The 12,522-nt window shown below is 41.6% G+C and overlaps 15 non-coding genes across 15 annotated transcripts; all 15 read left to right on the top strand.

Annotated features, from left to right (window-relative positions):
• Nucleotides 1-953: 953 nt before the first annotated feature.
• Nucleotides 954-1,035, top strand: Trnas-uga (transfer RNA serine (anticodon UGA)). Its single transcript has one exon. It is a non-coding gene; the product is annotated as a tRNA-Ser (tRNA).
• A 1,706-nt stretch (nucleotides 1,036-2,741) lies between these two features.
• On the top strand, nucleotides 2,742-2,823 carry Trnas-uga (transfer RNA serine (anticodon UGA)). Its single transcript has one exon. It is a non-coding gene; the product is annotated as a tRNA-Ser (tRNA).
• Nucleotides 2,824-3,176: 353 nt separating this feature from the next.
• On the top strand, nucleotides 3,177-3,258 carry Trnas-cga (transfer RNA serine (anticodon CGA)). The gene has a single exon. It is a non-coding gene; the product is annotated as a tRNA-Ser (tRNA).
• Nucleotides 3,259-3,922: 664 nt separating this feature from the next.
• On the top strand, nucleotides 3,923-4,004 carry Trnas-cga (transfer RNA serine (anticodon CGA)). The gene has a single exon. It is a non-coding gene; the product is annotated as a tRNA-Ser (tRNA).
• A 353-nt stretch (nucleotides 4,005-4,357) lies between these two features.
• Trnas-uga (transfer RNA serine (anticodon UGA)) lies at nucleotides 4,358-4,439 on the top strand. The gene has a single exon. It is a non-coding gene; the product is annotated as a tRNA-Ser (tRNA).
• A 664-nt stretch (nucleotides 4,440-5,103) lies between these two features.
• Nucleotides 5,104-5,185, top strand: Trnas-uga (transfer RNA serine (anticodon UGA)). The gene has a single exon. It is a non-coding gene; the product is annotated as a tRNA-Ser (tRNA).
• A 514-nt stretch (nucleotides 5,186-5,699) lies between these two features.
• On the top strand, nucleotides 5,700-5,781 carry Trnas-uga (transfer RNA serine (anticodon UGA)). The gene has a single exon. It is a non-coding gene; the product is annotated as a tRNA-Ser (tRNA).
• A 503-nt stretch (nucleotides 5,782-6,284) lies between these two features.
• Trnas-uga (transfer RNA serine (anticodon UGA)) lies at nucleotides 6,285-6,366 on the top strand. Its single transcript has one exon. It is a non-coding gene; the product is annotated as a tRNA-Ser (tRNA).
• A 503-nt stretch (nucleotides 6,367-6,869) lies between these two features.
• Nucleotides 6,870-6,951, top strand: Trnas-uga (transfer RNA serine (anticodon UGA)). The gene has a single exon. It is a non-coding gene; the product is annotated as a tRNA-Ser (tRNA).
• A 791-nt stretch (nucleotides 6,952-7,742) lies between these two features.
• Nucleotides 7,743-7,824, top strand: Trnas-uga (transfer RNA serine (anticodon UGA)). Its single transcript has one exon. It is a non-coding gene; the product is annotated as a tRNA-Ser (tRNA).
• Nucleotides 7,825-8,923: 1,099 nt separating this feature from the next.
• On the top strand, nucleotides 8,924-9,005 carry Trnas-cga (transfer RNA serine (anticodon CGA)). The gene has a single exon. It is a non-coding gene; the product is annotated as a tRNA-Ser (tRNA).
• A 514-nt stretch (nucleotides 9,006-9,519) lies between these two features.
• Nucleotides 9,520-9,601, top strand: Trnas-uga (transfer RNA serine (anticodon UGA)). The gene has a single exon. It is a non-coding gene; the product is annotated as a tRNA-Ser (tRNA).
• Nucleotides 9,602-10,104: 503 nt separating this feature from the next.
• Nucleotides 10,105-10,186, top strand: Trnas-uga (transfer RNA serine (anticodon UGA)). The gene has a single exon. It is a non-coding gene; the product is annotated as a tRNA-Ser (tRNA).
• Nucleotides 10,187-10,539: 353 nt separating this feature from the next.
• Nucleotides 10,540-10,621, top strand: Trnas-cga (transfer RNA serine (anticodon CGA)). Its single transcript has one exon. It is a non-coding gene; the product is annotated as a tRNA-Ser (tRNA).
• An 864-nt stretch (nucleotides 10,622-11,485) lies between these two features.
• Nucleotides 11,486-11,567, top strand: Trnas-uga (transfer RNA serine (anticodon UGA)). Its single transcript has one exon. It is a non-coding gene; the product is annotated as a tRNA-Ser (tRNA).
• Nucleotides 11,568-12,522: the final 955 nt, after the last annotated feature.

The following is a 12,522-nucleotide window of genomic DNA, read 5'->3' on the forward strand; positions in this document are numbered from 1 at the left end:
AAAATGAAAGAAATCGTAGACAAAATTTAGAAAGTCAGATGAAATGTTTGTTATTTTATTTCCTAAACATTGTGTGCTGTGTATGGACGAGTGTGTCGAGGATAGAATTTGTTATTGTGCATTTGGAATAGTATTGATGTGTCATTTTGAGCTGGTGAAACCCTCCCAAGAAGTTGCTTGAGTCTGTTTGACTTGACTGCCGTGAGTGCTGTGATGGCCGAGTGGTTAAGGCGTTGGACTCGAAATCCAATGGTATATTAACGCGCAGGTTCGAATCCTGTTCATAGCGTCTTACTTTTAGTTTTGCTATTTAACTAAAGCTGACTTTCTACAAGATAGTTCCTTTACTAGTGAGGGGATATGGGAGAGCTGTGATGGCCGATTGGTTAAGGCGTTGGACTTGAAATCCAATGGGTTATTCCCGCGCAGGTTCGAATCCTGTTCACAGCGTATCTTTTTGCATGTTGTGTGATTAACGTCTTTCTTTTGGCATCTCGTTTGAAAGGCCACTGGTGAATACTGTTGGATGACACAAAATATGACAAAAGACTGGCCCGAGTGAAAAGTAGACAGCTCAACTGAAAGAAAATGAAAGAAATCGTAGACAAAATTTAGAAAGTCAGATGAAATGTTTGTTATTTTATTTCCTCAACATTGTGTGCTGTGTATGGACGAGTGTGTCGAGGATAGAATTTGTTATTGTGCATTTGGAATAGTATTGATGTGTCATTTTGAGCTGGTGAAACCCTCCCAAGAAGTTGCTTGAGTCTGTTTGACTTGACTGCCGTGAGTGCTGTGATGGCCGAGTGGTTAAGGCGTTGGACTCGAAATCCAATGGTATATTAACGCGCAGGTTCGAATCCTGTTCATAGCGTCTTACTTTTAGTTTTGCTATTTAACTAAAGCTGACTTTCTACAAGATAGTTCCTTTACTAGTGAGGGGATATGGGAGAGCTGTGATGGCCGAGTGGTTAAGGCGTTGGACTTGAAATCCAATGGGTTATTCCCGCGCAGGTTCGAATCCTGTTCACAGCGTATCTTTTTGCATGTTGTGTGATTAACGTCTTTCTTTTGGCATCTCGTTTGAAAGGCCACTGGTGAATACTGTTGGATGACACAAAATATGACAAAAGACTGGCCCGAGTAAAAAGTAGACAGGTCAACTGTAGAGTGGGAGAAAGAAAATGAAAGAAATCGTAGACAAAATTTAGAAAGTCAGATGAAATGTTTGTTATTTTATTTCCTAAACATTGTGTGCTGTGTATGGACGAGTGTGTCGAGGATAGAATTTGTTATTGTGCATTTGGAATAGTATTGATGTGTCATTTTGAGCTGGTGAACCCCTCCCAAGAAGTTGCTTGAGTCTGTTTGACTTGACTGCCGTGAGTGCTGTGATGGCCGAGTGGTTAAGGCGTTGGACTCGAAATCCAATGGTATATTCCCGCACAGGTTCGAATCCTGTTCATAGCGTCTTACTTTTAGTTTTGCTATTTAACTAAAGCTGACTTTCTACAAGATAGTTCCTTTACTAGTGAGGGGATATGGGAGAGCTGTGATGGCCGAGTGGTTAAGGCGTTGGACTTGAAATCCAATGGGTTATTCCCGCGCAGGTTGGAATCCTGTTCACAGCGTATCTTTTTGCATGTTGTGTGATTAACGTCTTTCTTTTGGCATCTCGTTTGAAAGGCCACTGGTGAATACTGTTGGATGACACAAAATATGACAAAAGACTGGCCCGAGTAAAAAGTAGACAGCTCAACTGTAGAGTGGGAGAAAGAAAATGAAAGAAATCGTAGACAAAATTTAGAAAGTCAGATGAAATGTTTGTTATTTTATTTCCTAAACATTGTGTGCTGTGTATGGACGAGTGTGTCGAGGACAGAATTTGTTATTGTGCATTTGGAATAGTATTGATGTGTCATTTTGAGCTGGTGAAACCCTCCCAAGAAGTTGCTTGAGTCTGTTTGACTTGACTGCCGTGAGTGCTGTGATGGCCGAGTGGTTAAGGCGTTGGACTCGAAATCCAATGGGATATTCCCGCGCAGGTTCGAATCCTGTTCATAGCGTCTTACTTTTAGTTTTGCTATTTAACTAAAGCTGACTTTCTACAAGATAGTTCCTTTACTAGTGAGGGGATATGGGAGAGCTGCGATGGCCGATTGGTTAAGGCGTTGGACTTGAAATCCAATGGGTTATTCCCGCGCAGGTTCGAATCCTGTTCACAGCGTATCTTTTTGCATGTTGTGTGATTAACGTCTTTCTTTTGGCATCTCGTTTGAAAGGCCACTGGTGAATACTGTTGGATGACACAAAATATGACAAAAGACTGGCCCGAGTAAAAAGTAGACAGGTCAACTGTAGAGTGGGAGAAAGAAAATCAAAGAAATCGTAGACAAAATTTAGAAAGTCAGATGAAATGTTTGTTATTTTATTTCCTAAACATTGTGTGCTGTGTATGGACGAGTGTGTCGAGGATAGAATTTGTTATTGTGCATTTGGAATAGTATTGATGTGTCATTTTGAGCTGGTGAAACCCTCCCAAGAAGTTGCTTGAGTCTGTTTGACTTGACTGCCGTGAGTGCTGTGATGGCCGAGTGGTTAAGGCGTTGGACTCGAAATCCAATGGTATATTCCCGCACAGGTTCGAATCCTGTTCATAGCGTCTTACTTTTAGTTTTGCTATTTAACTAAAGCTGACTTTCTACAAGATAGTTCCTTTACTAGTGAGGGGATATGGGAGAGCTGTGATGGCCGAGTGGTTAAGGCGTTGGACTTGAAATCCAATGGGTTATTCCCGCGCAGGTTCGAATCCTGTTCACAGCGTATCTTTTTGCATGTTGTGTGATTAACGTCTTTCTTTTGGCATCTCGTTTGAAAGGCCACTGGTGAATACTGTTGGATGACACAAAATATGACAAAAGACTGGCCCGAGTAAAAAGTAGACAGCTCAACTGTAGAGTGGGAGAAAGAAAATGAAAGAAATCGTAGACAAAATTTAGAAAGTCAGATGAAATGTTTGTTATTTTATTTCCTAAACATTGTGTGCTGTGTATGGACGAGTGTGTCGAGGACAGAATTTGTTATTGTGCATTTGGAATAGTATTGATGTGTCATTTTGAGCTGGTGAAACCCTCCCAAGAAGTTGCTTGAGTCTGTTTGACTTGACTGCCGTGAGTGCTGTGATGGCCGAGTGGTTAAGGCGTTGGACTCGAAATCCAATGGGATATTCCCGCGCAGGTTCGAATCCTGTTCACAGCGTCTTACTTTTAGTTTTGCTATTTAACTAAAGCTGACTTTCTACAAGATAGTTCCTTTACTAGTGAGGGGATATGGGAGAGCTGCGATGGCCGATTGGTTAAGGCGTTGGACTCGAAATCCAATGGGTTATTCCCGCGCAGGTTCGAATCCTGTTCACAGCGTATCTTTTTGCATGTTGTGTGATTAACGTCTTTCTTTTGGCATCTCGTTTGAAAGGCCACTGGTGAATACTGTTGGATGACACAAAATATGACAAAAGACTGGCCCGAGTAAAAAGTAGACAGCTCAACTGAAAGAAAATGAAAGAAATCGTAGACAAAATTTAGAAAGTCAGATGAAATGTTTGTTGTTTTATTTCCTAAACATTGTGTGCTGTGTATGGACGAGTGTGTCGAGGATAGAATTTGTTATTGTGCATTTGGAATAGTATTGATGTGTCATTTTGAGCTGGTGAAACCCTCCCAAGAAGTTGCTTGAGTCTGTTTGACTTGACTGCCGTGAGTGCTGTGATGGCCGAGTGGTTAAGGCGTTGGACTCGAAATCCAATGGGATATTCCCGCGCAGGTTCGAATCCTGTTCATAGCGTCTTACTTTTAGTTTTGCTATTTAACTAAAGCTGACTTTCTACAAGATAGTTCCTTTACTAGTGAGGGGATATGGGAGAGCTGTGATGGCCGAGTGGTTAAGGCGTTGGACTCGAAATCCAATGGGTTATTCCCGCGCAGGTTCGAATCCTGTTCACAGCGTATCTTTTTGCATGTTGTGTGATTAACGTCTTTCTTTTGGCATCTCGTTTGAAAGGCCACTGGTGAATACTGTTGGATGACACAAAATATGACAAAAGACTGGCCCGAGTAAAAAGTAGACAGCTCAACTGTAGAGTGGGAGAAAGAAAATGAAAGAAATCGTAGACAAAATTTAGAAAGTCAGATGAAATGTTTGTTAGTTTATTTCCTAAACATTGTGTGCTGTGTATGGACGAGTGTGTCGAGGATAGAATTTGTTATTGTGCATTTGGAATAGTATTGATGTGTCATTTTGAGCTGGTGAAACCCTCCCAAGAAGTTGCTTGAGTCTGTTTGAGTTGACTGCCGTGAGTGCTGTGATGGCCGAGTGGTTAAGGCGTTGGACTTGAAATCCAATGGGTTATTCCCGCACAGGTTCGAATCCTGTTCACAGCGTCTTACTTTTAGTTTTGCTATTTAACTAAAGCTGACTTTCTACAAGATAGTTCCTTTACTAGTGAGGGGATATGGGAGAGCTGTGATGGCCGATTGGTTAAGGCGTTGGACTTGAAATCCAATGGGTTATTCCCGCGCAGGTTCGAATCCTGTTCACAGCGTATCTTTTTGCATGTTGTGTGATTAACGTCTTTCTTTTGGCATCTCGTTTGAAAGGCCACTGGTGAATACTGTTGGATGACACAAAATATGACAAAAGACTGGCCCGAGTAAAAAGTAGACAGCTCAACTGAAAGAAAATGAAAGAAATCGTAGACAAAATTTAGAAAGTCAGATGAAATGTTTGTTATTTTATTTCCTAAACATTGTGTGCTGTGTATGGACGAGTGTGTCGAGGATAGAATTTGTTATTGTGCATTTGGAATAGTATTGATGTGTCATTTTGAGCTGGTGAAACCCTCCCAAGAAGTTGCTTGAGTCTGTTTGACTTGACTGCCGTGAGTGCTGTGATGGCCGAGTGGTTAAGGCGTTGGACTCGAAATCCAATGGTATATTCCCGCACAGGTTCGAATCCTGTTCATAGCGTCTTACTTTTAGTTTTGCTATTTAACTAAAGCTGACTTTCTACAAGATAGTTCCTTTACTAGTGAGGGGATATGGGAGAGCTGTGATGGCCGAGTGGTTAAGGCGTTGGACTTGAAATCCAATGGGTTATTCCCGCGCAGGTTCGAATCCTGTTCACAGCGTATCTTTTTGCATGTTGTGTGATTAACGTCTTTCTTTTGGCATCTCGTTTGAAAGGCCACTGGTGAATACTGTTGGATGACACAAAATATGACAAAAGACTGGCCCGAGTAAAAAGTAGACAGCTCAACTGAAGAGTGGGAGAAAGAAAATGAAAGAAATCGTAGACAAAATTTAGAAAGTCAGATGAAATGTTTGTTATTTTATTTCCTAAACATTGTGTGCTGTGTATGGACGAGTGTGTCGAGGACAGAATTTGTTATTGTGCATTTGGAATAGTATTGATGTGTCATTTTGAGCTGGTGAAACCCTCCCAAGAAGTTGCTTGAGTCTGTTTGACTTGACTGCCGTGAGTGCTGTGATGGCCGAGTGGTTAAGGCGTTGGACTCGAAATCCAATGGGATATTCCCGCGCAGGTTCGAATCCTGTTCATAGCGTCTTACTTTTAGTTTTGCTATTTAACTAAAGCTGACTTTCTACAAGATAGTTCCTTTACTAGTGAGGGGATATGGGAGAGCTGTGATGGCCGAGTGGTTAAGGCGTTGGACTTGAAATCCAATGGGTTATTCCCGCGCAGGTTCGAATCCTGTTCACAGCGTATCTTTTTGCATGTTGTGTGATTAACGTCTTTCTTTTGGCATCTCGTTTGAAAGGCCACTGGTGAATACTGTTGGATGACACAAAATATGACAAAAGACTGGCCCGAGTAAAAAGTAGACAGCTCAACTGAAAGAAAATGAAAGAAATCGTAGACAAAATTTAGAAAGTCAGATGAAATGTTTGTTAGTTTATTTCCTAAACATTGTGTGCTGTGTATGGACGAGTGTGTCGAGGATAGAATTTGTTATTGTGCATTTGGAATAGTATTGATGTGTCATTTTGAGCTGGTGAAACCCTCCCAAGAAGTTGCTTGAGTCTGTTTGACTTGACTGCCGTGAGTGCTGTGATGGCCGAGTGGTTAAGGCGTTGGACTCGAAATCCAATGGGATATTCCCGCGCAGGTTCGAATCCTGTTCATAGCGTCTTACTTTTAGTTTTGCTATTTAACTAAAGCTGACTTTCTACAAGATAGTTCCTTTACTAGTGAGGGGATATGGGAGAGCTGTGATGGCCGAGTGGTTAAGGCGTTGGACTTGAAATCCAATGGGTTATTCCCGCGCAGGTTCGAATCCTGTTCACAGCGTATCTTTTTGCATGTTGTGTGATTAACGTCTTTCTTTTGGCATCTCGTTTGAAAGGCCACTGGTGAATACTGTTGGATGACACAAAATATGACAAAAGACTGGCCCGAGTAAAAAGTAGACAGCTCAACTGAAAGAAAATGAAAGAAATCGTAGACAAAATTTAGAAAGTCAGATGAAATGTTTGTTAGTTTATTTCCTAAACATTGTGTGCTGTGTATGGACGAGTGTGTCGAGGATAGAATTTGTTATTGTGCATTTGGAATAGTATTGATGTGTCATTTTGAGCTGGTGAAACCCTCCCAAGAAGTTGCTTGAGTCTGTTTGACTTGACTGCCGTGAGTGCTGTGATGGCCGAGTGGTTAAGGCGTTGGACTCGAAATCCAATGGTATATTACCGCGCAGGTTCGAATCCTGTTCATAGCGTCTTACTTTTAGTTTTGCTATTTAACTAAAGCTGACTTTCTACAAGATAGTTCCTTTACTAGTGAGGGGATATGGGAGAGCTGTGATGGCCGAGTGGTTAAGGCGTTGGACTTGAAATCCAATGGGTTTTTCCCGCGCAGGTTCGAATCCTGTTCACAGCGTATCTTTTTGCATGTTGTGTGATTAACGTCTTTCTTTTGGCATCTCGTTTGAAAGGCCACTGGTGAATACTGTTGGATGACACAAAATATGACAAAAGACTGGCCCGAGTTAAAAGTAGACAGCTCAACTGAAGAGTGGGAGAAAGAAAATGAAAGAAATCGTAGACAAAATTTAGAAAGTCAGATGAAATGTTTGTTATTTTATTTCCTAAACATTGTGTGCTGTGTATGGACGAGTGTGTCGAGGATAGAATTTGTTATTGTGCATTTGGAATAGTATTGATGTGTCATTTTGAGCTGGTGAAACCCTCCCAAGAAGTTGCTTGAGTCTGTTTGACTTGACTGCCGTGAGTGCTGTGATGGCCGAGTGGTTAAGGCGTTGGACTCGAAATCCAATGGTATATTCCCGCGCAGGTTCGAATCCTGTTCATAGCGTCTTACTTTTAGTTTTGCTATTTAACTAAAGCTGACTTTCTACAAGATAGTTCCTTTACTAGTGAGCCGAGTGGTTAAGGCGTTGGACTTGAAATCCAATGGGTTATTCCCGCGCAGGTTCGAATCCTGTTCACAGCGTATCTTTTTGCATGTTGTGTGATTAACGTCTTTCTTTTGGCATCTCGTTTGAAAGGCCACTGGTGAATGGCCGAGTTAAGGCGTTGGACTCGAAATCCAATGGGATATTCCCGCGCAGGTTCGAATCCTGTTCATAGCGTCTTACTTTTAGTTTTGCTATTTAACTAAAGCTGACTTTCTACAAGATAGTTCCTTTACTAGTGAGGGGATATGGGAGAGCTGTGATGGCCGAGTGGTTAAGGCGTTGGACTTGAAATCCAATGGGTTATTCCCGCGCAGGTTCGAATCCTGTTCACAGCGTATCTTTTTGTATGTTGTGTGATTAACGTCTTTCTTTTGGCATCTCGTTTGAAAGGCCACTGGTGAATACTGTTGGATGACACAAAATATGACAAAAGACTGGCCCGAGTAAAAAGTAGACAGCTCAACTGAAAGAAAATGAAAGAAATCGTAGACAAAATTTAGAAAGTCAGATGAAATGTTTGTTATTTTATTTCCTAAACATTGTGTGCTGTGTATGGACGAGTGTGTCGAGGATAGAATTTGTTATTGTGCATTTGGAATAGTATTGATGTGTCATTTTGAGCTGGTGAAACCCTCCCAAGAAGTTGCTTGAGTCTGTTTGACTTGACTGCCGTGAGTGCTGTGATGGCCGAGTGGTTAAGGCGTTGGACTCGAAATCCAATGGTATATTACCGCGCAGGTTCGAATCCTGTTCATAGCGTCTTACTTTTAGTTTTGCTATTTAACTAAAGCTGACTTTCTACAAGATAGTTCCTTTACTAGTGAGGGGATATGGGAGAGCTGTGATGGCCGAGTGGTTAAGGCGTTGGACTTGAAATCCAATGGGTTATTCCCGCGCAGGTTCGAATCCTCTTCACAGCGTATCTTTTTGCATGTTGTGTGATTAACGTCTTTCTTTTGGCATCTCGTTTGAAAGGCCACTGGTTAATACTGTTGGATGACACAAAATATGACAAAAGACTGGCCCGAGTTAAAAGTAGACAGCTCAACTGAAGAGTGGGAGAAAGAAAATGAAAGAAATCGTAGACAAAATTTAGAAAGTCAGATGAAATGTTTGTTATTTTATTTCCTAAACATTGTGTGCTGTGTATGGACGAGTGTGTCGAGGATAGAATTTGTTATTGTGCATTTGGAATAGTATTGATGTGTCATTTTGAGCTGGTGAAACCCTCCCAAGAAGTTGCTTGAGTCTGTTTGACTTGACTGCCGTGAGTGCTGTGATGGCCGAGTGGTTAAGGCGTTGGACTCGAAATCCAATGGTATATTACCGCGCAGGTTCGAATCCTGTTCATAGCGTCTTACTTTTAGTTTTGCTATTTAACTAAAGCTGACTTTCTACAAGATAGTTCCTTTACTAGTGAGGGGATATGGGAGAGCTGTGATGGCCGAGTGGTTAAGGCGTTGGACTCGAAATCCAATGGGTTATTCCCGCGCAGGTTCGAATCCTGTTCACAGCGTGTCATTTTGCATGTTGTGTGATTAACGTCTTTCTTTTGGCATCTCGTTTGAAAGGCCACTGGTGAATACTGTTGGATGACACAAAATATGACAAAAGACTGGCCCGAGTAAAAAGTAGACAGCTCAACTGTAGAGTGGGAGAAAGAAAATGAAAGAAATCGTAGACAAAATTTAGAAAGTCAGATGAAATGTTTGTTATTTTATTTCCTAAACATTGTGTGCTGTGTATGGACGAGTGTGTCGAGGATAGAATTTGTTATTGTGCATTTGGAATAGTATTGATGTGTCATTTTGAGCTGGTGAAACCCTCCCAAGAAGTTGCTTGAGTCTGTTTGACTTGACTGCCGTGAGTGCTGTGATGGCCGAGTGGTTAAGGCGTTGGACTCGAAATCCAGTGGTATATTACCGCGCAGGTTCGAATCCTGTTCATAGCGTCTTACTTTTAGTTTTGCTATTTAACTAAAGCTGACTTTCTACAAGATAGTTCCTTTACTAGTGAGGGGATATGGGAGAGCTGTGATGGCCGAGTGGTTAAGGCGTTGGACTTGAAATCCAATGGGTTATTCCCGCGCAGGTTCGAATCCTGTTCACAGCGTATCTTTTTGCATGTTGTGTGATTAACGTCTTTCTTTTGGCATCTCGTTTGAAAGGCCACTGGTGAATACTGTTGGATGACACAAAATATGACAAAAGACTGGCCCGAGTAAAAAGTAGACAGCTCAATTGAAAGAAAATGAAAGAAATCGTAGACAAAATTTAGAAAGTCAGATGAAATGTTTGTTAGTTTATTTCCTAAACATTGTGTGCTGTGTATGGACGAGTGTGTCGAGGATAGAATTTGTTATTGTGCATTTGGAATAGTATTGATGTGTCATTTTGAGCTGGTGAAACCCTCCCAAGAAGTTGCTTGAGTCTGTTTGACTTGACTGCCGTAAGTGCTGTGATGGCCGAGTGGTTAAGGCGTTGGACTCGAAATCCAATGGTATATTACCGCGCAGGTTCGAATCCTGTTCATAGCGTCTTACTTTTAGTTTTGCTATTTAACTAAAGCTGACTTTCTACAAGATAGTTCCTTTACTAGTGAGGGGATATGGGAGAGCTGTGATGGCCGAGTGGTTAAGGCGTTGGACTTGAAATCCAATGGGTTATTCCCGCGCAGGTTCGAATCCTGTTCACAGCGTATCTTTTTGCATGTTGTGTGATTAACGTCTTTCTTTTGGCATCTCGTTTGAAAGGCCACTGGTGAATACTGTTGGATGACACAAAATATGACAAAAGACTGGCCCGAGTAAAAAGTAGACAGCTCAACTGTAGAGTGGGAGAAAGAAAATGAAAGAAATCGTAGACAAAATTTAGAAAGTCAGATGAAATGTTTGTTATTTTATTTCCTAAACATTGTGTGCTGTGTATGGACGAGTGTGTCGAGGATAGAATTTGTTATTGTGCATTTGGAATAGTATTGATGTGTCATTTTGAGCTGGTGAAACCCTCCCAAGAAGTTGCTTGAGTCTGTTTGACTTGACTGCCGTGAGTGCTGTGATGGCCGAGTGGTTAAGGCGTTGGACTCGAAATCCAATGGTATATTCCCGCGCAGGTTCGAATCCTGTTCACAGCGTATCTTTTTGCATGTTGTGTGATTAACGTCTTTCTTTTAGTTTTGCTATTTAACTAAAGCTGACTTTCTACAAGATAGTTCCTTTACTAGTGAGGGGATATGGGAGAGCTGTGATGGCCGAGTGGTTAAGGCGTTGGACTTGAAATCCAATGGGTTATTCCCGCGCAGGTTCGAATCCTGTTCATAGCGTCTTACTTTTAGTTTTGCTATTTAACTAAAGCTGACTTTCTACAAGATAGTTCCTTTACTAGTGAGGGGATATGGGAGAGCTGTGATGGCCGAGTGATTAAGGCGTTGGACTTGAAATCCAATGGGTTATTCCCGCGCAGGTTCGAATCCTGTTCACAGCGTATCTTTTTGCATGTTGTGTGATTAACGTCTTTCTTTTGGCATCTCGTTTGAAAGGCCACTGGTGAATACTGTTGGATGACACAAAATATGACGAAAGACTGGCCCGAGTAAAAAGTAGACAGCTCAACTGTAGAGTGGGAGAAAGAAAATGAAAGAAATCGTAGACAAAATTTAGAAAGTCAGATGAAATGTTTGTTAGTTTATTTCCTAAACATTGTGTGCTGTGTATGGACGAGTGTGTCGAGGATAGAATTTGTTATTGTGCATTTGGAATAGTATTGATGTGTCATTTTGAGCTGGTGAAACCCTCCCAAGAAGTTGCTTGAGTCTGTTTGACTTGACTGCCGTGAGTGCTGTGATGGCCGAGTGGTTAAGGCGTTGGACTCGAAATCCAATGGTATATTACCGCGCAGGTTCGAATCCTGTTCATAGCGTCTTACTTTTAGCTTTGCTATTTAACTAAAGCTGACTTTCTACAAGATAGTTCCTTTACTAGTGAGGGGATATGGGAGAGCTGTGATGGCCGAGTGGTTAAGGCGTTGGACTTGAAATCCAATGGGTTATTCCCGCGCAGGTTCGAATCCTGTTCACAGCGTATCTTTTTGCATGTTGTGTGATTAACGTCTTTCTTTTGGCATCTCGTTTGAAAGGCCACTGGTGAATACTGTTGGATGACACAAAATATGACAAAAGACTGGCCCGAGTAAAAAGTAGACAGCTCAAATGAAAGAAAATGAAAGAAATCGTAGACAAAATTTAGAAAGTCAGATGAAATGTTTGTTATTTTATTTCCTAAACATTGTGTGCTGTGTATGGACGAGTGTGTCGAGGATAGAATTTGTTATTGTGCATTTGGAATAGTATTGATGTGTCATTTTGAGCTGGTGAAACCCTCCCAAGAAGTTGCTTGAGTCTGTTTGACTTGACTGCCGTGAGTGCTGTGATGGCCGAGTGGTTAAGGCGTTGGACTCGAAATCCAATGGGATATTCCCGCGCAGGTTCGAATCCTGTTCATAGCGTCTTACTTTTAGTTTTGCTATTTAACTAAAGCTGACTTTCTACAAGATAGTTCCTTTACTAGTGAGGGGATATGGGAGAGCTGTGACGGCCGAGTGGTTAAGGCGTTGGACTCGAAATCCAATGGGTTATTCCCGCGCAGGTTCGAATCCTGTTCACAGCGTATCTTTTTGCATGTTGTGTGATTAACGTCTTTCTTTTGGCATCTCGTTTGAAAGGCCACTGGTGAATACTGTTGGATGACACAAAATATGACGAAAGACTGGCCCGAGTAAAAAGTAGACAGCTCAACTGTAGAGTAGGAGAAAGAAAATGAAAGAAATCGTAGACAAAATTTAGAAAGTCAGATGAAATGTTTGTTATTTTATTTCCTAAACATTGTGTGCTGTGTATGGACGAGTGTGTCGAGGATAGAATTTGTTATTGTGCATTTGGAATAGTATTGATGTGTCATTTTGAGCTGGTGAAACCCTCCCAAGAAGTTGCTTGAGTCTGTTTGACTTGACTGCCGTGAGTGCTGTGATGGCCGAGTG

This window comes from Haliotis asinina, chromosome 5, assembly GCF_037392515.1.
Source record: "Haliotis asinina isolate JCU_RB_2024 chromosome 5, JCU_Hal_asi_v2, whole genome shotgun sequence".
Taxonomy (NCBI): Eukaryota; Metazoa; Mollusca; class Gastropoda; order Lepetellida; family Haliotidae; genus Haliotis; species Haliotis asinina.